This window comes from Octopus sinensis, linkage group LG27 (genome assembly GCF_006345805.1).
Source record: "Octopus sinensis linkage group LG27, ASM634580v1, whole genome shotgun sequence".
NCBI classification, from domain to species: Eukaryota; Metazoa; Mollusca; class Cephalopoda; order Octopoda; family Octopodidae; genus Octopus; species Octopus sinensis.
In genome coordinates, this window is record NC_043023.1 from 11,772,379 (window position 1) to 11,800,216 (window position 27,838).

The 27,838-nt window shown below is 37.1% G+C and overlaps 2 protein-coding genes, 1 long non-coding RNA gene and 1 pseudogene across 3 annotated transcripts in view; all 4 read right to left on the reverse strand.

Moving 5' to 3' along the window:
* LOC115225439 (early growth response protein 1-like) overlaps positions 1-27,838 on the reverse strand; it is a 424,836-nt gene that overhangs the window by 122,303 nt on the left and 274,695 nt on the right. The gene's annotated exons all lie outside the window — the stretch shown is intronic.
* Positions 1-27,838, reverse strand: part of LOC115225462 (zinc finger protein 208-like) — a 524,237-nt gene that overhangs the window by 90,676 nt on the left and 405,723 nt on the right. The gene's annotated exons all lie outside the window — the stretch shown is intronic.
* The window catches only part of LOC115225040, a 336,418-nt pseudogene that overhangs the window by 14,858 nt on the left and 293,722 nt on the right, over positions 1-27,838 (reverse strand).
* Positions 23,714-27,731, reverse strand: LOC115225094. Its single transcript, XR_003882918.2, has 3 exons — positions 27,588-27,731; positions 26,732-26,888; positions 23,714-24,799 (listed from the first exon to the last, which is right to left on the reverse strand). It is a non-coding gene; the product is annotated as an uncharacterized LOC115225094 (long non-coding RNA).

A 27,838-nucleotide genomic window follows, 5' to 3' on the forward strand; every position in this document is an offset into this window, starting at 1 on the left:
CCCTCTATGTTTAGCCCCTTGTGGGTAATAAAGAAACATATATTTCTTGGTATGCATGTGATTGCTGGGTTTCAAAAAAAAAAGCTTAGCTGGACAGCTGTCTTAGAGAAGTTCCTTGATGCAATCCCATGGTCATTCATGGCCATTGTCATTTAGATATATATATATACACACACACACAGAAACATATGATTTTTTTCTTGGTGTATTATGGGTGAATTAGCCTATGTACATAGGTCCATAAATATGTAGAATCTTACCTGAACATCTACTTTGGAAAAGTTTCTCCATGCAATCCCATGGACATTCATGACGAAAGGGTGCCTTTACCCATTGTCCTTTATATAAATATATATACCTATATATACATACATATACACAAATATATATACATACATATACATATATATATATACATACACATACATAAACATACACATATATATATATAGAAATATATATACATACATATATACAAATCATCATCATCATCATTATCGTTTAACGTCCGTTTTCCGCACTCGCACGGGTTGGACGGTTCAACCGGGGTCTGGGAAGCCAGGGACTGCACCAGGATCCAGTCTGATCTGGCAGAGTTTCTACAGCTGGATGCCCTTCCTAACGCCAACCACTCCGCGAGTGTAGTGGGTGCTTTTTACGTGCCACCTGCACAGGTCCCAGGGGGGTCCGGCATCAGCCACAATCGGTTGGAGCTTTTAACGTGCCACCGGCACAGAAGCCAATCGAGGCAGCGCTGGCAACGGCCACGTTCGGATGGTGCTTTTTATGTGCCACCGGCACAGGTATCACAACTACTATTTCCATTGATATTTATTTCGATGTTCATGTTCATGTACTTGACTCAACAGGTCTCCTCAAGCACAGCGGGACGTTCTGGAATCCAGGGTACTTTGAATGGCTATGCGGAACTGGTGCAGGAAGCAGCCCGGGTATTTGCAGTCACAGCATATCTCCAGAGATCTCGGTCCTTCGCCATTGCCTCAGTGAGGCCCAACGCTCTGAGGTCATGCTTGACTACCTCATCCCATGTTTTCCTGGGCCTACCTCTCCCCTGATACCTTCAACTGTTTGGGAGTGGCACTTCTTCACACATCTCTCCTCATCCATCCGCAGTACATGACCATACCATCGCAAGCGTCGCTCTTGCACACCACATCTGATGCTTCTTCTGTCCAGCATTTCTCTCAGGGTGCTTACACTCTGTCGTGCGTGCACACTGACATATATATATATACACACATATATACAAATATATACAAATATATATATATATATATATACATATATACACACACATACATACAATATAATTCACACTCTTTTTGTTTCTCTTTACTCTTGCCTGCACAGTCTAAGGTCACGATGTTTGCTGGGAGGCGATTTATGCTAGAGTAACACAGACCACACAACTCCCCCACCACAAACATCATAAATATCTTCATTCTTTGGTTCCATGGTAATTGTCACATTATCTATTTTATAGTTTTTCCTATTTTCCGTTGTCGCTGGTGAAGATCGTCTGGTGGGCAAATAAATTTTCACCCATCAGACTAATTTTAGTACCAGTGGAACCGTTTGTACTGACTGGCCATGAGATGTGTCGAAGAGTTTTCTTTGTCATCTAATAAATTTTTTATATATATATATAAGTATATGAAAGAATGGAGTTGAACGACTAGTTAACAAATATCCTTTATTCTCGACATAAGATAATTCATTCAATTACTCAAATATATATATATATATATATATATATATACACATATAGATAGAGATAATGGTGTCATTGAGACCCAAATGTTTTAGGTAAGGCTGAATAAGTGCTATAGACAGACCATAGTTAAGTTCCAGATTCAGTAATATTGCAAATAAAGGGTTCAACGTTGGTTCTATCTCAGCGTGTGTATATAAGAATTTTTTGCGTAATAACATAAAAAACCAAAGCTGTATAGATATTAGAGCATTTATAGATAGGTCTTACAGCTGTTTCTAGGATATCAATTAATTTTTCCTCTCACACCGTCTACGATGAAGGGATATTATTAATTAATATCCTAGAAACAGCTGTAAGACCTATCTATAAATACTCTAATATCTATACAGACTTGGTTTTTTATCTTATTACGCAAAAAATTCTTTATATATTCTATATATGTTTCTTTATTGCCCACAGGGGGCTAAACACAGAGAGGACAAATAAGGACAAATGGATTAAGTCAATTACATCAACCCCAATGCGTAAACAATCAAGAAGGATAATTATTAGGGGCCGTTAGGCGAAGACAAATTGAAATGGGCAAAACCTGGGAGAAATTTTGAAAGGATATATATATATGTATGTATATGCATACACACACACACACACACACACATATATATATATAAAGCACACAGCATAATCTTTAAACTGGTTAGAATTAGGACAATACACCTAAAGAAACCCAAACAAATCAGAGTGGAACCTAGTGCAGCATTATGGTTTGCCAGCTCATGTCACACTGTGCCGCCCATGCCAGTAAAAACAAAAATTTCACTAAAGGATGATGATGATAACAGCGACAATGATGAAAACACATAGACAAAATCAACTTCAGTGTAACCTTTTATTCATTATTCCCATTTCTTTATTCTCTCAAAACAAATTGCTCAAAAATCAAGAGCAATCATCTTCAGAAATCAAAGGCATTGTTGATATACTTCCATATATATACATGACATTCATGAATTTGATGTTGACATTATTGAAATTGAAGTCAATAACATCATATTTGAAGAGATAAAAATAGCCCAGTGTTTCAACAGGAAAAAACAGCCATAATTGTTATAATAAAGATTAATACTGAATGGTTGCACTTTTGTGTGAATACTCACATGTACTTAAATGGCGTTTTTGAGAGAATGATTTACCCTAGATATCACAGTGATATTGTTTTTCCCCCAGTATGAATATGCTTATAAATCAGAGAATGATTTACCACAGATATCACAATGATATGGTTTTCCCCATTATGCATGCATTTATGTCTACGCAATTGACTACTTTGAGAGAATGATTTACCACAAATATCACAATGATATGGCTTCTCTCCTGTATGAATGCGCTTGTGCTTAGTCAAGTCACCTTTTGCAGTGAATGGTTTACCACAGATATCACAATGATATGGCTTCTCTCCTGTATGAATAGGTTTATGTTGAGTTAAAGTGCTATTAACAGAAAATGATTTACCACAGATATCACAACGCTATGGCCTTTCTCCTGTATGAACACGCTTGTGCTTATTCAAGTGACCACTTACAATAAATGATTTACCACAGATATCACAATGATATGGCTTCTCTCCTGTATGAATAGGTTTATGTTGAGTTAAAGTGCTATTAACAGAAAATGATTTACCACAGATATCACAACGCTATGGCTTTTCTCCTGTATGAACACGCTTGTGCCTATTCAAGTGATCACTTACAATAAATGATTTACCACAGATATCACAATGATATGGCTTCTCTCCTGTATGAATACGTTTATGTCGAGTTAAAGAGCCATTATCAGAAAATGATTTGCCACAGATATCACAAGGATGAGGTTTCTCTCCTGTATGTGTGAATGTGTGTCGAGTCAAAGCAATCCTTTGAGAGAATGATCTACCACAGATATCACAATGAAATGGCTTCTCTCCTGTATGAACACGTTTATGGACAGTCAAGCCACTATTCCAAGAGAAGGATTTACCACAGATATCACAATGATATGGCTTCTCCCCTGTATGAATACATTTATGTTGAGTTAAAGTGCCATTATCAGAAAATGATTTGCCACAGATATCACAATGATATGGCTTCTCTCCTGTATGAATACGTTTATGTTGAGTTAAAGTGCCATTATCAGGAAATGATTTGCCACAGATATCACAATGATATGGTTTCTCTCCAGTGTGAACACGCTGGTGTTTAGTTAAGGCATAACTTCGAGAGAATGATTTACCACAAATATCACAATGATATGGTTTTTCCCCAGTATGAAGACGTTTATGACTAGTCAAATGACTATTACAAGAGAATAATTTGCCACAGATCTTACAATGAAATGGCTTCTCACCTGTATGAATACGTTTATGTCTACATAAGTGACTACTGCAAGAGAATGATTTACCACAGATATCACAATGATATGGTTTTTCCTGATTATGCATGCATTTATGTCTACACAATTGACTACTTTGAGAGAATGATTTACCACAAATATCACAATGATATGGCTTCTCTCCTGTATGAATGCGCTTGTGCTTAGTCAAGTCACCTTTTGCAGTGAATGGTTTACCACAATATCACAATGATATGGCTTCTCTCCTGTATGAATAGGTTTATGTTGAGTTAAATTGCTATTAAAAGAAAATGTTTTACCACAGATATCACAACGATATGGCTTTTCTCCTGTATGAACACGCTTGTGCTTATTCAAATGACCACTTTCAATAAATGATTTACCACAGATATCACAATGATATGGCTTCTCTCCTGTATGAATAGTTTTATGTCGAGTTAAAGTGCCATTATCAGAAAATGATTTGCCACAGATATCACAAGAATGAGGTTTCTCTCCTGTATGTGTGAATGTGTGTTGAGAAAAGGCAATACTTTGAGAGAATGATCTACCACAGATATCACAATGAAATGGCCTCTCTCCTGTATGAACACGTTTATGGACAGTCAAGCCACTATTCCAGGAGAAGGATTTACCACAGATATCACAATGATATGGTTTTTCCCCAGTATGAAGACGTTTATGACTAGTTAAATTGCTATTACAAGAGAATGATTTGCCACAGATATCACAATGATATGGTTTCTCTCCAGTGTGAACGCGCCGGTGTTTAGTTAAGATATAACTTCGAGAGAATGTTTTACCACAGATACCACAATGGTATGGTCTTTCCCCAGTATGAAGACGTTTATGTCTAGTCAATAGACTATTACAAGAAAATGATTTGCCACAAATATCACAGTGATATGGTTTTTCCCCAGTATGAATACGTTTATGTTGAGTTAAAGCGCTATTATCAGAAAATGATTTACCACAGATATTACAACGATATGGCTTCTCTCCTGTATGAACACGCTTGTGAATAGTCAATTGACTCCTTTGAGAAAATGGTTTGCCACAAATATCACAATGATATGGTTTCTCTCTTGTATTAGGGTTTTTAGGTTCAGTTGAATTATTCATTATGACAGGATAATTTGTCATATATATCACAATAATATTGCTTTTTTCCTTTCTATGAATATGTTTGTGTTCATTTGCATCACTTTTTTAGAGAATAATTCAATGCTATGTTTCTTTCATCTGTGATCTTACTTAATACCTAAATCAACAGGTGAAAACTGTCAACTCTTTTGTAAAGTTATCCAAACTTGTAAAGCAATCACCTCCTCTACATTCCAGACAGTGAAGACAAGAAAAATATTCTGCTGTTGTTTGTCATAGATTATATTTATATAGAAACGTTGATGTATAGATGAAGGCTCCTTATAAATATATCGTCTTCATTAGTTGATGAAAGTTGATAAAAATATCAGAGGCACATCTGAATGAAGTAATTCCTTTTATGTCAACATGATGTGATATTCTGAAATAAAAAAAGAAACAGTAAGATAAAGAGGATAGTTAAGTGACATAGTAATTCAAGATTGTAAATATTACAACATGAACACTGTCAGCCATTTAATGTCAAAGTTTACAGGGGTCAGAGTTCATTGAGGCGTTGAAACATTGGTATACCCACACAAGTTTACTACACACTTCACCTTTACCTTTCGGAAAAATGTTTGATTTAAGACTTCATGTTGCTGACCGGAATTCCCTTCTCTGGACCAGCTCGCTAGCTAGCCAGCAGTGAAGGTCCCTGTCTTCATGTTGTCTATGATGAGCCCATGGTCAGTGTCCTACACATCATTAGGTTCTTTTCGCTTTGACCGGCAGATTTTTAAAATAAATTCTATGTAACTAAACAATTTTAAACTTCCTATACTGGTAGAATGTGTTTATAAAGCATCTTTTTCTCTTGGCTTTCTTGAGAAAATTCTGTAGTTTGTAACATATTTGTTGTTTAATTTCTTGCATTTCGGCAATTACAACCAATCAAAGACGTCTATTGAGGCGAAAACGATTTCTGCCGTGACATTTACTGGCGGCGTCATATGAAAATGTCCCTGTTTTTTTATGAGAAAAAAGATACCCTTCGGTTATAAACTAAGGGTTCACTCGTAAACAGAGCTGGATAACAAAAGCGTTCCCTCTTTAGTGTTCACTAATAATTATGACCCTAGTATCGATCTATTGCATTTCAATCTGTTTTAGCGTTAGGGTTAGGGGCAAAGGTATCTTTTTTTCTTCAGAAATCTAAATAAACCCAATCTGTTTCTTAAACGAATATATATGTAACAGGGACGTTTTCGTATAACGCCGCCAGAAATCGTTTTCACCTCAATAAACGTCATTGAGTGGTTGAAATTGCCGAAATGCAAAATATTAAACAACATATATGTTACAAACTACAGAATTTTCTCAAGAAAGCCAAGAGAAAAATATGTTTTTTAAGCACATTCTACCAGTATACGAAGTTTTAAATTTTATAGTTACATAGAAATTATTTTAAAAATCTGCCAGTCAAAGTGAAAAGATCGCATCATTACTCTCAAACTTCAAATCACATCAAGGTCGCCTTTCATCATTTCCAGGTAGAAAAATAAGAAGCAATCAAGTACTAGGGTCCATGTAATTCACTTATGCCTTCCCGCCAATTTTCAGGTCAAAAGCACAAATGATTATTGTCTTAATAATCAAAAGATTACTATTATCATCATCATTTTTATTTTCTTCACACGGAATGGAATGAAATACAAAGCCAACCTCGGCGGAAAGTCCTGAGTTCAAATACGGATGAGATCGACTTTGTCTTTCATCTCTTCCGGGAAAAAACCGGGACCCATGCAATCGACTTGTCGCTCGCATTAAACATTGCTCACCCTGGGCCAGTTTTCAAATCATCATCATCATTACTATTATTAATATAACATTAGAGTAAATCTTTATCAACTTACCGTTTTATCAATGCCTCATAAACAACAGGATAACATATATTAATGTGGAATTCTTCAATCGGACTCCTCACATTCTACTAATTAATTACGCTGTTTTATTCTCACTTTACCAATTAATTTCAGTTCTATCGCATGTAACAGTCGGTCATAGTATTTTATAAACAACAAATCAACATTTCAGCTTCAAAGTTATTAATTAAGTCAAAGAAATATATTTTCCTAATTATTGTCAGGTTCCCGCTTCGAAAAATTATTACTGTAACATCGAGAGGTTCACATAATTCTATTATTTACATTATTATTAGTAGTATTATCAACACTATTACAGCCTTAAAGTAAATCTTTATCAACTTACCGTATTCACAAATAAGCAACGAGTTAGTGAAGCAGTAATTAAGCACCTTAGTTAATAATTTTTAAAAACCGAGGTGAGGTGTTGTAAATGTTATTTTCCTTGATATGATTGTATTCATTTAGTTCTCCAATAGATGGCTCTAGTGACTTGTTGGATTCATTCCAGCGTTTTTCTTTGTCCCTTTCAATTTTTTTTCAAATTTTCACCTCAATAGACGTCATTGATTGGTTGAAATTAAGAAATTTTAGAGTAAATATCTTACAAACCATAGAATTTTCTCAAAAAAGCCAAGAGAAAAAGATGTTTTATAAACACATTCTTTCAGTATACGAAGTTTAAAATTTTTTCGTTACCTAGTAATTATTTAAAAATTCTGCCGTTCAAATCGAAAATATCCCAAATTTCCTCCAAATTATATGAATCTAAACATTTTTTATTCCTTTTTATATGATTGTATTTAAATTCTCCAGTAGAGCCATCTATTGGAGCATAGCAGAAATACAATCGTGTAAAGGGAAATAACCACACAACACCTCAACCTCGCTTCTTTTAAATTCTTAATTAAGGTCCTTAATTACTGATTCACTGACTCGTTGCTTATTTGTGAATACGGTAAGTTGACAAAGATTTACTTTAAGGCTGTAAAGGTGATACTACTACTACTACTAATAATAATGTAAATGATAGAATTCTGTGAACTTCTCGATGTTACAGTAATTATTTTTCGAAGCGGGAACCTGACAATAATTAGGAAAATATATTTGCTCGTCTTAATTAATAACTTCCAAACTGAAATGTTGATTACATACTTTTTTTGTTACCAAATTGTTTTTCGGGGACTGTGGGATATAGTAGAATTTCGGGTAAGTTTTTATACTTTCACCTTTCAATAAGGAAAAACAACGGTTGTCAAGCAATGGTGGTGGGGAGGGACAAACAGACACACAAACACACACACATACATATATATATATATACGACAGGCTTCTTTCAGTTTCCTGAAGGCATTGGTCGGCCCGGGGCTATAGTAGAAGACACTTACCCAAGGTGCCATGCAGTGGGACTGAACCCGGAAACATGTGGTTGGTAAACAAGATGCTTACCACACAGCCACTCCTGCGCCTATTTATTTATATTTTCCTCAATTTTCTTTGCTTTCAATTATGTTTTTTCTCTCTCGTTTAATGAATTATGGTAACCACCTAATGTGCCACGAAACACTTTTTTTGGGGTGGGGTCGAGAACCCACGGAAATTTCACCCTCCAACCATTTTCATATATTTTTTACTGTTTGTTTCATTACAAATATTTTTAGATACCATTTTGCAGAAATACGTTTTCGAGAGAGTGTGGATTGCATTAGCAAGGAGCACTTCGTCAGTTGCGACGACGAGGATCAACGGAACAGCTTGCTCATGAAATTAACTTGCAAGTGGCTGAGTACTCCACAGACAAGCATACCTTAACGTGGTTCTAAGGGCCTACTCTGGCTCCCTATTGGTTACACCCATGAGAGTCCCAGCTGATATGATCAACGGAACAGCTTGCTTATGAAATTAACTTGCAAGTGGCTGAGTACTCCACAGACAAGCATACCTTAACGTGGTTCTAAGGGCCTACTCTGGCTCCCTATTGGTTACACCCATGAGGGTCCCAGCTGATACGATCAACAGAACAGCTTGCTCATGAAATTAATGTCCAAGTGGCTGAGTACTCCACAGACACGTGTACCCCTAACGTAGTTCTCAGGGAGATTCAGTGTGACAAGGCTGGCCCTTCGAAATACAGATACAAGAGAAACAAAAAGAAAGATTGAGAGAAAATTGTAGTGAAAGTGTACAGGAGGGTTCACCACCACCCCCTGCCGGAGCCTCATGCGGCTTTAGGGGTTTTCGCTCAATAAACACACACAATGCCAGGTCTGGGAATCGAAACCGTGATCCTACAACCACGAGTCTGCTGCCCTAATTACTGGGCCATTGCATCTTCACAAGATGAGAACTCCATCAGTTACAATGATGAGGGTTCCAGCTTGTTCATGAAATTAACGTGCAACTGGCTGAGTATTCCACAGACACGTGTACCCTTAACGTAGTTCTCAGGGTGATTCAGCGTGATACAGAGTGCGACAAGGCTGGCCCTTTGAAATATAGGTCCTACTCATTCTTGCCAGCTGAGTGGACTGGAGCAATGTGAAAAAAAGTGTCTTGCTCAAGGACACAATGCACTGCCGGGAATTGAACTCACGGCCTTATGATCGTGAGCTAAATACTCTAACCACTAAGCCATGTGCCTTCATGGATTACACTGGATTTAAAACAGTAAGTGAAAATGCTGAGGTTATAGAAATTAGTGGTAACAAAGTCTAGGAAAACAGATAAATAATTAGAGAAAGGTAGAGACGATTCATCTATATACAGAATGTTGTAAAACTTTCGATGACTCAATGGATTCTGACCAATGCATATAATAAGAATTTAAATGGATGACAGTGTTGATCTTGTAAGATTTGCAATGTTGAATTACTATTTCGTTTAATGATTCTCTTTATCTCACTGCTTCTTTTTTTCTATTTCAGAATATCACATCATGTTGACGTTAAAGAAATTTCTTCATTCAGATGTGCCTCCCATATTTTTATTGACTTTCATCAATTAAAGGAAGACCATGTATTCATAAGGCACATTCATCAATGCATCAACTTCTTTGTATAAATAAATTCTTCAACAAAGAATTGGAAAATATTCTGGACAATCGTATTAACAGCAACATTTTTGTTGTCTTCACTGTCTGGAATGTAGAGGATGTGATTGCTTGGATAACTTTATGAAAGTGTTAACAGTCTACATCTGCCATTTTAGAAGTTAAGCAAGAACACACATGAAAGAAACACAGTGTTAAATTATTCTCTGAAAATACTGACACAACTGAGCACAGATATATTCATAGAATTGAAAAAATCATTATCATTGTGTTACGTATGAGAAATTAGTATCTTATAATGAATGATTTAAGAAAACCAAACACACCTGATTCAGGTGAGAGGCCATATCACTGTGATATCTGTGGTAAATCATTCAATGAAGAAAGAGTCTTGACCAAACACAAATGCATTGATACAGGAGAGAAACCATATCCCTGTGATATCTGTGGTAAATCATTCTCTCAAAGAGGTTCCTTGACTATTCACGTACGTACACATACAGGAGAGAAGCCATTTCATTGCAATACCTGTGATAAATCATTCTCTCAAAGTAGTTCCTTGACTATTCACGTACGTACACATACAGGAGAGAAGCCATATCATTGTGATATTTGTGGTAAATCATTCTCTCGAAGTGGTGTCTTGTTTAAACACAAACGTACACATACGGGAGAAAAACCATATCATTGTGACATCTGTGGTAAATCATTTTCTGAAAGTGGCCACGTGACTAGGCACAAGCGTACTCATACAGGGGAAAATCCATATCACTGTGATATCTGTGGTGAATCATTTTCTCATAGTAGCTCTTTAACTCATCATAAACGTGTTCATACAGGTGAGAAGCCATATCATTGTAACATCTGTGGTAAATCTTTCTCTCTAAATAGTACCTTGACTAAACACAAACTTACACATACAGGAGAGAAAGCATATCATTGTGATATCTGTGGCAAATCATTCTCTCAAAGTGGTGCTTTGAGTAGACACAAACGTACACATACAGAAGAGAAAGGATATCATTGTGACATCTGTGGTAAATCATTCTCTGTAAGTAGTAACTTGGCTAGTCACAAACGCATTCATACTGGGGAGAAACCATATCACTGTGATATCTGTGGTGAATCATTTTCTCATAATAGCTCTTTAACTTATCACAAACGTGTTCATACAGGTGAGAAGCCATATCATTGTAACATCTGTGGTAAATCTTTCTCTCTAAATAGTACCTTGACTAAACACAAACTTACACATACAGAAGAGAAAGGATATCATTGTAATATCTGTGGCAAATCATTCTCTAGAAATAGTATAACTTGACCAGTCACAAACATATTCATACTGGGGAAAAACCATATCATTGCAATATCTGTGGCAAATCATTTTCTCAAAATGGTACCTTAACATGTCACAAACATACACATACAGGAGAGAAAGCATATCATTGTGATATATTCATAGAATTGAAAAAATCATTATCATTGTGATTAGTATGAGAAATTATTACCTTATAATGAATGATTTAAGAAAACCAAACAAACTTGATTCAGGTGAGAAGCCATATCACTGTGATGTCTGTGGTAAATCATTTACTGAAGAAAGAGTCTTGACCAAACACAAATGCATTGATACAGGAGAGAAACCGCATTACTGTGATGTCTGTGGTAAATCATTTTATTGTAATAGTCATTTGACTCGTCACAAACATATTCATACTGGAGACAAAGCACATCACTGTGATGTCTGTGGTAAATCATTTTCCCAAAATTGTCACTTGATTAATCACATACGTATTCATACTGGGGAAAGACTATCATTGTGATATCTGTGGTGAATCATTTTCTCAAAGGAATCACTTGACTAAATGCAAACTTACACATACAGGAGAGAAAGCATATCATTGTGATATTTGCGGTAAATCATTCTCTCAAAGAAGTCAATTAACTTGTCACATACGTACACATACAGGAGAGAAGCCATATCATTGCAATATCTGTGGTAAATCATTCTCTCAAAGAGGTTCCTTGACTAGTCACATATATACACATACAGGCGAGAAGCCATTTCATTGTGATATCTGTGATAAATCATTTTCTGAAAATCGTTACGTGACTATGCATAAACGTATTCATACTGGGGAAAAACCATATCATTGTGATATCTGTCGTGAATCATTTTCTCAAAGGAGTCACTTGACTAAACACAAACTTACACATACAGCAGATAAACCATATTGTAATATCTGTGGTAAATCATTTTCTCATAGTACCACTTTAACTAGTCACAAACGTATTCATACATGAGAGTAGCCTTATCATTGTGAAATCTGTGGTAAATGTCTCTCTCGAAGTCATGAGTTGATTAGTCACAAACGTACACTTACAGGAGAGAAACCATATCGTTGTAATATCTGTGGTAAATCGTTTTCTCATTATACCACTTTGACTAGCCACAGACGTAGTCATACAGGAGAGGAACCATATCATTGTGATGCCTGTGGTAAATCTTTCTCTCAAAAAGGCCACTTAAGTACACGTGTGAGTATTCATACACAAGTGTAACCGTATCAGTATTAAAATTTATGACAACAGGACAACAATTATAAATATTTTGTCTGCTAAAAGACAGGGTTTATTCCTCTTCAAGCTTGATGTTATCAACTTCAATTCCATCGCTGTCAATATGAAATTCATGAATATGAACCTCAGTATCATGTATGTGTCTAAATATATTAAAACAGTGATGATTTGTGAAGAACATGGTGCTGGATTTTTGAGGAATTTCTTACGAGAGAATGCAGGAAAGGGAATAAGGAATACAAGCTTTAAGAGACATTGAGTTTGTCTTTGTGTTTTCATCATCACCATCCTCATCCTCTCTCAAAGTGGTGACTTGACTAAACACAAAGCTACACATACAGGAGAGAAACCATATCATTGTGATATCTGTGGTGAGTCCTTCTTTGAAAAAAGGCCTCTTAAGTACACGTGTGAGTATTCATACACAAGTGTAACCGTATCAGTATTAAAATTTATTACACCATGACAACAATTATGAATATTTTGTCTGCTAAAAGACAGGGTTTATTCCTCTTCAAGCTTGACATTATCAACTTCAGTTTCTTGGATGTCAACATGAAATTCATGAATCACAACTTCAATATCATTTATATATCTGAGTATATCAACACAGAGATGACTTTGGTTTCTGAAGGGGATTGTGCTGGATTTTTGAGGAATTTGTTATGAGAGAATAAAGGAATGGGAATAAGGAATAAAAATTTTAAGTGACATTGATTTTGTCTTTGTTGTGTTTTGATCATCATCACCTTTATCATACTTTAACATCCATTTTCATTGCAGGCATAGATGGGAAAGTGTGACAGATGCTGGCAAGTCAGAGTGCTTCTCCGTGTTCCAGTCAGACCTGGATTGTGTAGTTCTATATTTGAGAGATTCGGAATTATGTACATTATTTACTTTAGACTGATATGTGTCCTCATCTTGTTGTTAACACAGTATTTCAACTGGTATACTCTCCAGCCTTCATCAGGTGTCTTGGGGAAATACCTTAGGAACGAGAACCCAGCTTCAAAATTTCCCCAATACACCTGATGAAGGCTGGAGAATATATCAGCTGAAATGTTGTGTGAACAACACGATGAGGACAAATATCAGTCAAATGTGGATTTGGCTTGGTTTCTTTGGTTATATGCTCTTAAGTTACATGACGCATTTTATAAATATTCCTGTTCAAGTATCGTAACTATGAAACTAGTAGTAACGCTTTCAGTTGTGCATTTAATTTGATATATAAAGTGAGATAGGGGTTATGAGTGTAACCCACTATGGGATATCATTTATCCAATATACTGCCAGTAAAGTACCCAGAAAGGCTAATACATAAATGCTAAGAATTGCAATGCAATTAATTCATGTATTATATGGGCAAAGGTAAAATGTTTTACCTCAAATTCATAATACAAAATAAGAAAATGAAGGAATAGATTTCTATCAATCATCAACTTCCAGATAATACCAGTTCATATAATTTATTAACTAATTATTTAGGAATATCCAGATCAAACAGAATAAAACAGTACACATCAATGAGTAAGATAATACCATAAGAACATTTTATATTTTTATATTTATATTTATTTATATGTATTGTTCTTATGGTATTATCTTACTCATTGATGTGTACTGTTTTATTCTGTTTGATCTGGATGTTCCTAAATAATCAGTTAATAAATTATATGAATTGGTATTATCTGGAAGTTGATGATTGAAATGAATCTGTTCCTCCATTTTCTTATTTTGTAATTTGATATAAATATATAAATATATATATATATATATATATATGTGTGTGTGTGTGTGGACAGGATGTCAGTCTGATAGCTAGAATAAGTGTATACAAGTCTCGTATTTTGAGTGTGTTTATGTCTGGGGCAGAAGCAGGGACTCACTTCGATAGGGAAATAGAAATCTCCAAACCTTTCAAATGTGGTGTATGCACCATAGCATATGCAACCAAATGGCAAAATAAGACATCAAATGTAAAAATCTTAGAAAAATGTGATATGTCCAGTATTCAAAGCATGTTGATGAGGATTCAGTGAAGATGGGTAGGACATGTTTTTCAAATGAAATGTGAATGCTTTCCAAAAATTCAGCAGGATGAACTATTAGCGCTAAACTATTAAGCACAATCCATGCATAATTAAGCCAGCAGCACCCAGTCGAACAAACACTTCTGCGCATGCGTAATACAATAATGGTGATGTTCTTAACTGTTATATGGGAATGTAAATAGGTTTGCAAATTGTTTTTGTTACATGTTATTCTGTGTTCTGAATGCTTTTATTTTAATAAATGTTGCTTACTGCAAGTTATGGATGATTCTTTTATGACTTCATTGCTTTCAGGCTTAGCTTAACGTATTTTCACTCCCAACATCACAAAATGCATCTAAATAAACATTGCCGGACAGCAAATAGAGACTAGGACATTGCTTAGAAAATAATTTTCATTTGTAACCTTGTATATAGTACGCACTAGGGATTTTGACCTTTAAATTTTGGGAAAAGAATTATATAATATAATGAAATTATTGTATACAGTGCTCAGGTGCATCACAACTTGTCAAAAGTGCATATAAAGTATATGCAGTAATGTACAAATGTCTGGGAAGTGAACAGTGTATGAGTCAGATAGATGCTTGCATGTGTATGGAGGGGAGAAAATCAGGTGTAGTGTTGGCGAATCTCAGGAAGCATGGAAGTTTTGAAGGATGCAGTGCTCCGACAACTAACAACTGATGCCGGCAGTTTGTTCCATGCTTCAGCAACTCTTAGCGTGACAAAATGTTTCCGAAAGTCATGGGAGCTGTACTGTTTTCTGACTTTGTAAACATGTCCACGGGTGTTAGACGGGTGGAGTTTGAAAAGGTGCTCAGAGTTATTGTTAGTAAGATGGTTAATAATTTTATGGGTGTCTGCCAAGTCAGCTGCCATACGTCGGAGTTTCAATGCATCCATGCCCAGGGAAGTAAGGCGTTCAGAATATGGCAAATGCGTGATGGAGGGTATTCTCTTGGTTGCACGTCGCTGAATGGCTTCTAGGCGATTAACGATGACTGTTCCTCTAATGTTTTATAACCATCCATTCAGTAGGCGCAGGAGTGGCTGTGTGGTAAGTAGCTTGCTAACCAACCACATGGTTCAGGGTTCAGTCTCACTGCGTGGCACCTTGGGCAAGTGTCTTCTGCTATAGCCCAGGGCCGACCAATGCCTTGTGAGTGGATTTGGTAGACGGAAACTGAAAGAAGCCTGTCGTATATACGTATGTATATATATATATATATATATGTGTTTGTGTGTCTGTGTTCGTCCTCCTAGCATTGCTTGACAACCGATGCTGGTGTGTTTATGTCCCCGTCACTTAGCGGTTCGGCAAAAGAGACCGATAGAATAAGTACTGGGCTTACAAAAAGAATAAGTCCCAGGGTCAAGTTGCTCGACTAAAGGCGGTGCTCCAGCATGGCCGCAGCCAAATAACTGAAACAAGTAAAAGAGTTGGGGTGAGGATGTTTCCCTTGAAATATACACAGTGTCATGGGGCCGCACCCCCCCTTTGTTGTCATTAAAGCTAATTACACTTTGAATATCCCACATGTGATGTGGCATTCTATCCACTGAGACGTTATCTGGAGTACTCATCATGACCCACCCTTTCTATCTCCCACCATGTTGTGGACCTTGAGATCCCTTCGGTCACGACACAGACCATGGGATTGCACCTAGAATGTTAGCCTCCCAGGCACAATTCCAGGCAAGGTTGTTTATGGAAGACCAGCAGTCGCCCATGCATACCGCCCCCCCCTCTCCACGCCACCAGTGTTATCCAAGGGAAAGGCAAAAAGGTCCGATACAGCTTGGCCCCTGTGACGTTGCAGCTCATTTCTACAGCTGAGTGAACTGGAGCAACGTGAAATAAAGCGTCTTGCTCAAGAACACGACACGCAGCCCGGTCTGGGATTTTAACTGACAACCTCATGATCGTAAGCTTGACGCTCTAACCACTGAGCCCGGACCATAAGCTGTACGTAAAATGAAAAAAAGCAGTGAGCTGGCAGACACGTTAGTGCGCCGGGCGAAATGCTTAGCGGTATTTCGTCTGTCGTTACGTTCTGGGTTCAAATTATGCCGAGATAGACTTTGCCTTTCATCCTTTCGGCGTCGATAAATTAATTATCAGTTACACACTGGGGTTGATATAATCGACTTAATCCGTTTGTCTGACCTTGTTTGTCCCCTCTATGTTTAGCTCCTTGTGGGTAGTAAAGAATTAGGTATTTCGTCTGTCGTTACGTTCTGGGTTCAAATTACGCCGAGGTAGACTTTGCCTTTCATCCTTTCAGGGTTGACAAATAAAGTACCAGTTTCGCACTAATCGACTTAATCCCTTTGTCTGTCCTTGTTTGTTCCCTCTATGTTTAGCCCCTTGTGGGCAAGAAAGAAATATATATGTAAAATTAACCAGGAACAAAAGCGTTACTCTTTTACTTGTTTCAGTCATTTGACCGCGGCCATGCTGGAGCACCGCCTCCAGTCGAGCAACTCGATCCCGGGACTTATTCTTTTGTAAGCCCAGTACTTATTCTATCAGTCTCTTTTGCTGAACCGCTAAGTAACAGGGACACAAACACACCAGCATTGGTTGTCAAGCAATGCTAGGGGGACAAACACACACATACATATATAGATACATATATACGACGGTCTTCTTTCGGTTTCAGTCTACCAAATCCACTCACAAGGCATTGGTCAGCCCGCGGCTATAGTAGAAGACATTTGCCCAAGGTGCCACGCAGTGGGACTGAACCCGGAACCATGTGGTTGGTAAACAAGCTACTTACCACCAAACATTCTGTGCCATATGAATATGTCCCTAGTTTAAGAAACAGATTGGGTTTATTTACATTTGTGAAGAAAAAAAGATACCCTTCCCATCCCCCCAACCCTAAAAAATTGAAATGCAATAGATCGATACTAAGGTCATAATTATGGGTGACAATTTCATATGACACCAGTAGAAAAAAATTGCCGTTCAAACCGAAAAGATGCAATTTTTTATTATTGTACAGAATCCCCCTTTCATCACAAGTTACAATATGGTCGAGAAATGGATCAGCCTGGTTACAGAGAAGAAGTGATGAGCAAATTTGATATCTATGCATTTTCTGATTTTCATTCAAATCCTGTGATATCCATCTGTCAAGCTTTTTGACTTTTCAATTGCATGGAAATGGCTGCAGTAGTTTTCTACCTTGTAGTTCTTTTGCCATTCCTTGAGTGGTTTCACGTGGATCTCTCTCAATGAGTCTTTAATTGATAACAGATGGACATCCACTATACTCATGATCTTTATGGCTCAGGTCTCCACTCTGAAATTGTTTAAACCATTTTCAATCTGACCACTCACTGCTCATTTCCTCACCGAATGTTGCGTTGATATTGTGAGCAGTTTCAGCTGCTTTACGTCCTTTTTTGAAGTTGAATAACAAAATTGCTCGAATATCGCTCTTTCACACTTCCATTTCAGATTATTGTAACAGTGAAAAAAATATCAATGTTAATTTATTGGAGCATTTGGACAAGTCTATTACTCTTTTACTGGTTTCAGTCATTTGACTACGGCCATGCTGGAGCACTGCCTTTAATCGGGTGGTTAGGGTATTTCACTCACAACTGTAAATTTATCGGAGGAGTTACATTAGTTTTATCAGGAGAATTCAGGCAGACATTACCAGTCATTCCAAGACAAACAAGACCTAATGAAATAAAAGCATGCATTAAGTCTTCATACCCATGGAATAAAGCACAGACACACATATATATACTCTTTTACTTGTTTCAGTCATTTGACTGCGGCCATGCTGGAGCACCGCCTTTAATCAAGCAACTCGACCCCGGGACTTATTCTTTTTTTAGCCCAGTACTTATTCTATCGGTCTCTTTTGCCGAACCGCTAGGTAACGGGGACATAAACACACCAGCATCGGTTGTCTAGCAATGCTAGGGGGACAAACACACACACGCATACATATATATACATATACACATATATGACAGGCTTCTTTCAGTTTCCATCTACCAAATCCACTCACAAGGCTTTGGTCGGCCCGAGGCTATAGTAGAAGACACTTACACAAGGTGTCACACAGTGGGACTGAACCCAGAACTATGTGGTTGGTAAACAAGCTACTTACCACACAGCCACTCCTATATACATATATGACGGGCTTCTTTCAGTTTCCATCTACCAAATCCACTGACAAGGCTAGTACTACTAGCGAACAGTGGTCCCGGTGCGCGCACTCGCGCAAGCTAGTCGATCCTACAACTTTTCAACCCTAACCCTAATTTTTTAACCTTAAACCTAATTTTTTTACCCAAACCCTAACCTTTGTTTATAAAAATAATCTATTTACTTCGTTTGAAAAATCATTTACTTCGTTCGAAAAATATTTAATTTGTGTAAAAAAATTATATACATTGTTTTAAAAAATAATTTATTCTGTATTTTATTTACTTTGCTTGGTAGTTGTAGGATCGACTAGTCACGACTAGCTAGCGTGAGTACGCGCACCGGGACCACTCTTCTAAAATAGTACCCAAATTAATTTACTTTGTATGACATGTAACATTCGATCATAGGTTTCCATAAACAACAGATCGGTACTACGGATCTTTTCTTTTTGATGGACGGAATTTTCTAGTTAACTAAAAAATCTGAAACTTCGTATACTGGTAGAATGTGTCAAAAGAAAACATTATTGTAAACAAAATTGTAATTTGTAAGTTTAACGTAGTTTAATTCTTCGAATTTTAACCAACGAAATCCCAGCATTTGAGTTCAATTTATTTTCTGCATCTAAGTAAACAACACACACGTGTTATTCATCCTTTGTCTTCTGTCTTCTGCATGTGCTAGAAATAATCGATGAATTTCGTCGCCCAATAAAAATATTAACGATATTTTTTGGACTTTTAAAACATGTTCGTATTTGTTCCGCTTTCGCAGGACATCAATTGTTTTTTGCAGTTTCCACGCATTCTCTTGTTATTTCCTATAAAGTCATGCCTAACGCACCACTTACATACTTCACACATATATACAACAAAAACACGCACACATGTAGTCCATGTGCCACCAGTTCCTACTTCTTAATGTGGTACCTTCACCAGGACTTTTTATGTGACACCATCATTAGTGCTTTTCCGTTTGTATGGCACCACCACCAGTGATTTTAATGTGGCACCCACAGCAGGGTTCTTATTCCTTATTTCTTTATTGCCCACAAGAGGCTAAACACAGAGGGGACAAACAAGCAGATTCAGTCGATTACATCAACCCCAGTGCGTAACAAGTACTTAATTTATTGACCCTGAAAGTCGACCTCAGTGGAATTTGAACTCTTATTATGTTTTTTACCTCAATAGACGTCATTGATTGGTTGAAATTGCAGAAATTGAAGAAAAAAAAAACAACAAATATCTTAGAAACTATAGAATTTTCTCAATAAAGCCAAGAGAAAAAATGTTTTATAAACACATTCTACCAGTATACGAAGTTTAAAAGTGTTTAGTTGATGAATATGGAAGGTGCTGGTAACACATCTCAGCTGAGCTGCAGCAATTTTTGTCTGGTTCTGAAAGCATCAAGTGCTGAAAATGAACTTTCTTATCTTCCATTTTAGAGGGTTACGGAATTAACACAGGTTATAGGAACATAAACCTTCTTTCACGAAAAGATAGCTTAAACTGTGCTCTAAATGGAAGTGTAGTCAAATCCTATTTTATGGACTCAACCATGTTCTAAAATAAGTCGAAAGGTAAGCTACTATAAATCGGCATGAACATTCTGGACAACCCCATAGTATTGTATGGGCGTGCCATTGTGCCAGTTGAGAGATTTAAAGTATAGAGGAGACAATGAACAAATAAAGAGTAACGTGTGGTAAGTAGCTTGCTTACCAACCACATGGTTCAGGGTTCAGTCTCACTGCGTGGCACCTTGGGTAAGTGTCTTCTACTATAGCCTTGGGCCGACCAAAGCCTTGTGAGTGGATTTGGTAGATGGAAACTGAAAGAAGCCCGTCGTATATATATATGTGTGTGCATGTATGTTTGTGTGTCTGTGTTTGTCCCCCCAACATCGCTTGACAACTGATGCTGGTGTGTTTACGTCCCCGTAACTTAGCGGTTCGGCAAAAAAGACCGATAGAATAAGTACTAGGCTTACAAAGATTTGCTCGACTAAAAGGTGGTGCTCCAGCATGGCCACAGTCAAATGACTGAAACAAGTAAAAGTGTGAAGAGTAAAACAAACACAAAATGGTTAGAGTATAAATTTTTTACTAATTTTTCTTTAATGAATTCCTCAAAATCCAACCACAGGCATTTTCAGTAATTAAGTTATCTCAGAGTCAACAGTTTTTACTGATGATCAAAAATTTGAGGTTTACATTGACATTAATGAAGTTGATGTAGGGAAAAAACCCGTCTTATATATTTCTTTACTACCCACAAGGGGCTCAAAACAGAGGGGAAAAACAAGGACAGACAAATGGATTAAGTCGATTACATTGACCCCAGTGCGTAACTGGTACTTAATTTATCTACCCCGAAAGGATGGAAGGCAAAGTCGACCTCGGCGGAATTTGAACCCAGAACGTAGCAGCAGATGAAATACGGCTACGCATTTCGCCCGGCGTGCTAACGTTTCTGCCAGCTCACCGCCTTTCAAACTCCATCTTATAGCAGACAAAAAAGTCTTAATTATTGTCATGTAAAAAATTTTGACATTCATACAGTTACACTTGTGTGTGTGTGTGCATGTGCACTTCTGGAGAAAACGATTTTCCACAGATGTCACACTGAGATGGCTTTTATCCGGGAGGAATACATTTATGTACATTTAAGTTAGGTCAATGGGAGAATGATTTACCACAGATATGACCACGAGAGTTTGTCTCCTTGTATAAACGTGTTCCTATAGCTATGGTAAGACCTCACCTGGAATTTGCATCACCAGTTTGGAACCCCTATCTTGCCCAGGATATTAATCGTCTGGAAACCGTTCAGCGACGTGCAACCAAGAGAATACCCTCCATCAGGCATTTGCCATATTCTGAACGCCTTACTTCCCTGGGCATGGGTAGATTGAAACTCCGACGTCTGGCAGCTGACTTGGCAGACACCCATAAAATTGTTAACCATCGCACAAACAATAACTCTGAGCACCTTTCAAACTCCCCCCGTCTAACACCCGTGGACATATTTACAAAGTCAGAAAACAGAACAGCTCCTTCCATGACTTTCAGGAACACTTTTTCATGCTAAGAGTTGCTGAAGCATGGAACAAACTGCCGGCATCAGTTGTTAGTTGTCGGAGCACTGCATCCTTCAAAACTTCCATGCTTCCTGAGATTCGCCAACACTACACCTGATTTTCTCCCCTCCATACACACGCAAGCATGTATTTGACTCATACACTGTTCGCTTTCCAGACATTTGTACATTACTGCATATGCTTTATACGCACTTTTGACAGGCTGTGGTGCACCTGAGCACTGTATACAACAATTTCATTATTATTATTATTATTAAAAGATCTATTTTCAGAAAGTGAATCACTACAGATTTGCAATGTTATGGCTTCTCTCTTATATGTGTCTGTTTGTGTTTCGTCAAGGCACTCATTCGAGAGAATGATTTAACACAGATGTCACAGTGATATGGCTTCTCACCTGTATGTGTACGTTTGTGTTGAGTTAAAATGGTATTTGAAGAAAATGATTTATCACATATATCACAGTGATATGGCTTCTCACCTGTATGTGTATATTTGTGTTTAGTCAAGTTACTCCTATCAGAGAATGATTTACCACAAATATTACAGTGATATGGCTTCTCACCTGTATGAATACGTTTGTGTTGTGTGTACGAACTGCCATCAAAAAACGATTTACCACAGATATCGCAATGATACGGCTTCTCTCCTGTATGAATACGTTTATGACGAGCCAAGTCCCCACTTTGAGAGACTGATTTACCACAAATATCACAATGATATGGCTTTTCTCCAGTATGAATACGCTTGTGTCCAGTCAAGTCCCCACTTCGAGAGAATGATTTACCACAGATATCACAATGATATGGCTTTTCTCCAGTATGAATACGCTTGTGTACAGTCAAGTCCCCACTTTGAGAGAATGATTTACCACAGATATCACAATGATAAGGCTTTTCTCCAGTATGTGTACGTTTGTGCAGAGTCAAATTACTACTTTGAGAGAATGTTTTACCACAAATATCACAATGATATGGTTTCTCTCCTGTATGAAAGTATTTGTGAGAATCAAGGTGACTTTTTCGAGAGAATGATTTACCACAAATATCACAATGATATGGCTTCTCTCCTGTATGAGGACTTTTTTGTTTAGTTAAGTCATTCATTATAAGAGAATAATTGGATCTTTTCGGTTTGAACGGCAGTTTTTTCTAGCGGTATCATATGAAATTGTCACCCATAATTATGACCCTAGTATCAATCTATTGCATTTCAATTTGTCTTAGGGTTAGAGTTAGAGTTAGGGGAAGGGTATCTTTTTTTCTTCAGACATGTAAATAAACCCAATCTGTTTCTTAATCGAAGGACATATTCATACGTCCCAGAATGTTTTTTAACCTCAATAGACATTATTGACTGGTTGAAATTGCAAAAAAAAAACCAACAAATATCAATTTGTCTTAGGGTTAGAGTTAGAGTTAGGGGAAGGGTATCTTTTTTTCTTCAGACATGTAAATAAACCCAATCTGTTTCTTAATCGAAGGACATATTCATACGTCCCAGAATGTTTTTTACCTCAATAGACATCATTGACTGGTTGAAATTGCAAAAAAAAAAACCAACAAATATCTTAGAAACTATAGAATTTTCTCAATAAAGCCAAGAGAAAAAGATGTTTTATAACCACATTCTACCAGTATACGAAGTTGAAAAGTGTTTAGTTATGTGGAAATTATTAAAAAAAATTGCCGGTGAGACCGAAAAGATCCGAATAATTCGTCATACATGTCACAATGATGTTTGTATTCAGGCGAGTCACTATTTTCAGGGAATAATTCAATGTTATGTTTCTTCAGTCCGTAACTTTGCTTATCTAAAACAGTAGATGTAAACTGCCAACTCCTTCGCAGTAATCCAAGTTTAATTAACCTTAAAAATGTTTCAGTCCGCAAGCTGCAGCACCACCATTGAATGAGCTACACTAATATGTGAAACCACCTCTGATACGTGGCACTTGGTCAACAAGGGAGTTCGGCACTGCTACCTGCATGTGTGTTTCCTGCTGAGAGGTAGGTTCATCTGGAACCCCTAACAAGAAGAGATCAAGTTTAGTTTTAAAGAAACCCACATCCACACCATGCAGGTCTCAAGCATTTAGGAAGGATATTGAAGAGCTGTGGTCCCCTGAAACCCAAGCTGTTGCAGTATCTGGTCCTGTATTTTTTTTTCCTTTTTTCAGGTCCTGTATTTTGATTATGAAAAGAATAATTTCTTTTTCCTTTTTGTAAAGCAATCACCTTCTCCACATTCCAGACAGCGAAGACAAGAAAATGCTGCTCTTAATTCCATTGTCTAGAACAGTGGTTTTCAACCAGGGTTCCGCCAGTACAGTCCAGGGATTCCGCAAGAAGTTACAAAACTGCTAAAATCGACAGTAATTTTTAATTCTCCTGTGCAGATATTTGTGCATAAAACTATTAAATTATTGCGCAGGGGTTCCTCGAGCCAGTGGAATGTTTCCTTGGGGTTCCGCTCCAGCAACAAGTTTGAAAAGCACTGGTCTAGAAGAAATATTTTTCCATCATATCATAGATTTTGATTCATGAATATTTCTTTTAAATATATATAAAGAGGTCGACGTATTCACAAATGCTCCTTATAAATATATCGTCTTCCTTTGGTCAATGAATGTTGATAACAACATCGAGAACACATCGGATGTAAGAACTTCCTTTTCTGCCAACAAGGTGGGATATTCTGAAATAATACAAGAAAACTTTAAGATATTGAACAAAACCGTTACAACATTCTCATCATTTCAATACAGATTTTTCAATGCTTGCAATTATTAAGGCAGACAGGATATCTTTACATGGAAGATTACACTTTACTCTCTCTTTTACTTGTTTCAGTCATTTGATAGAGGCCATGCTGGAGCACCGCCTTTAATCAAACACATCGACCCCAGGACTTATTCTTTTGTAAGCCCAATACTTATTCTATCGGTCTCGTTTGCCGAATCGCGAAGTTACGGGGACGTAATCACAACAGCATCAGTTGTCAAGCAATGCTAGGGGGACAGACACAGACACACGCATATATATATATATATATATATATATATATATATATATATATATACAGATATATGACGGGCTTCTTTTCAGTTTCCATCTACCAAATCCACTCACAAGGCTTTGGTCGGCCCGAGGCTATAGTAGAAGACACTTGCCCAAGGTGCCACGCAGTGGGACTGAACCCGAAACCATGTGGTTGGTAAACAAGCTACTTACCACACAGCCACTCCTGCGCCTATATATATATATATATATATATATATATATATACGACGGGCTTCTTTCAGTTTCCGTCTACCAAATCCACTCACAAGACTTTGGTCGGCCCGAGGCTATAGTAGAAAACACTTGCCCAAGGTGCCACGCAGTGGGACTGAACCCAGAACCATGTGGTTGGTAAACAAGCTACTTACCACACAGCCACTCCTGCGCCTATATATATATATATATACATACATATATACAACGGGCTTCTTTCAGTTTCCGTCTACCAAATCCACTCACAAGGCTTTGGTCAGCCCGAGGCTATGGTAGAAGACACTTGCCCAAGGTTCCACGCAGTGGGACTGAACCCGGAACCATGTGGTTGGTAAACAAGCTACTTACCACACAACCACTCCTGCGCCTATATATATATATATACGACGGGCTTCTTTCAGTTTCCGTCTACCAAATCACAAGGCTTCGGTCGGCCCAAGACTATAGTAGAAGACACTTGCCAAGGTGCCACGCAGTGGGACTGAACCCAGAACCATGTGGTTGGTTAGCAAGCTACTTACCACACAGCCACTCCTGATTGGGAACAAAACACACTGCTTGTATGACAGTGGTACTCGTTTACGACTATCACACAATATTAAGGCAAGAAGACAGCAGCACACATGCATACACATATAATTATATTTAGAGATGAATTTCCTCTTTTCATATATTTGGGGATGGTCGTATTACTTGGTTTTCACTTTAACATTATTATTATTTTTCGTTTTCAGATTTGGTTTGCAAGATTCTTTATATGAGTTTGTGTGTTGAAGCATATTCTGTTGTGTCTGGGGAGAGTCATTCTCTTTTTGCGTCATTTGCTTCCACGGAAACACCCGAAGTGAAATGTTTTGATTTTGTCGAGTTATATCGAAAGAATGCCGTTTAAATTTCATTTCATCTCCATAGGCGTGTCTTGGGGGACACCCTGCTGTTCTTCGTTTTATTGTTAATTCTAACGAAATACTTCCAGATCATCAGATAAAATAGTAATTCAACATTGCAAATATTACAGCATCAACACTGTTTTATTGTGAATTATTGTGAATTACATTTCGTTTTCGGATTTGGTTTGCTCGATTCTTTAAATGAGTTCGTGTGTTGAAGCATATTCTGTTGTGTCTGGGGAGAGTCATTTTCTTTTTGTGCCTTATAATTTAACACACACACCAGTAAAATTTCCACTTGACTCAAGATTATTGAAAAGGTTGCAAGATGCAACGAAAATTTTCGAAAGAAAAAAAAAGAGAAATAAATGGAAATTTTACAGGTGCGTGTGTTTTTATTATAAGGCACAAAAAGAAAATGACTCTCCCCAGACACAACTTAAAGGAAATATTTGTCAACTTACGGTTTAAGCTGGCCTCAGAAACAAACAGGACAATATTAATGACTGTGGTATTCTTCAATCGGTTTCATCGCATTTTATTTATTAATTACGCAGTTTTACTCGCATTTTACCAATTTATTTCCTTTATATCACATATAAAAGTCGATCGTAGGTTTTCCTAAAAAAAACAGATCAACATTTCAGTTTGGAAGTTATTATTTAAGACGAGCAAATATATTTTCCTAATGTTATGTATTCGCTTCAAAATAATTACTTAACATTAAAAGGTTCACATAATTCTATTACTTACATTATTATTAGAAGTAGTAATATCGAATCTTTTCGGTTTGACCGGCAGATTTTTCTAGTGGTGTCATATGAAATTGTCACCCATAATTATGACCCTAGAATCGATCTATTGCGTTTCAATCTGCTTTAGGGTTAGGATTAGGGGTAAAATTATTTTTTAAAATTGCCGTTCAAACCGAAAACATCCGTAAATCTGTATCGACTTACCGTTTCATCAATGCCTCGTAAACAACATGACAAAAGAAATTAACGTGGTATTCGTCAATCGGTTTCATTTTACTAATTAATTACGCCGCTTTACTCTAATTATACAAATTAATTTCCTATATATCACATGTAACAGTTGATAATAGGTTTTCATAAACAACAGATCAACATTTCAGTTTGGAAGTTATTAATTAAGACGAGCAAATTATATTTTCTTAATTGTTGTCAGGTTCCCTCTTCGAAAAATAATTACTGTAACATCGAGAGGTTCACAGAATTCTGTTTATTCACATCATTATTATTATTAGTAGTAGTAATAGTATCACCTTTACAGCCTTAAAGGAAATCTTTATCAACTTACCGTATTCACAAATAAGGAACGAGTCAGCGAATCAGTAATTAAGCACCTTAATTAAGAATTTAATTGTTGAACCGGTGTAGAAGTTATTTGTCTTCATAAGGTTGTACTTCTTTAATTCTCCACTAGATGGCTCTACTGACTGTGTCTTCCTTTGTCCCATTCTTTCACCAGATTATTCTAACAAAGTGTAGCCACATATTCGGATCTTTTCCTTTTGACCGGCAGTTTTCAACACAATTTCTAGTTAACTA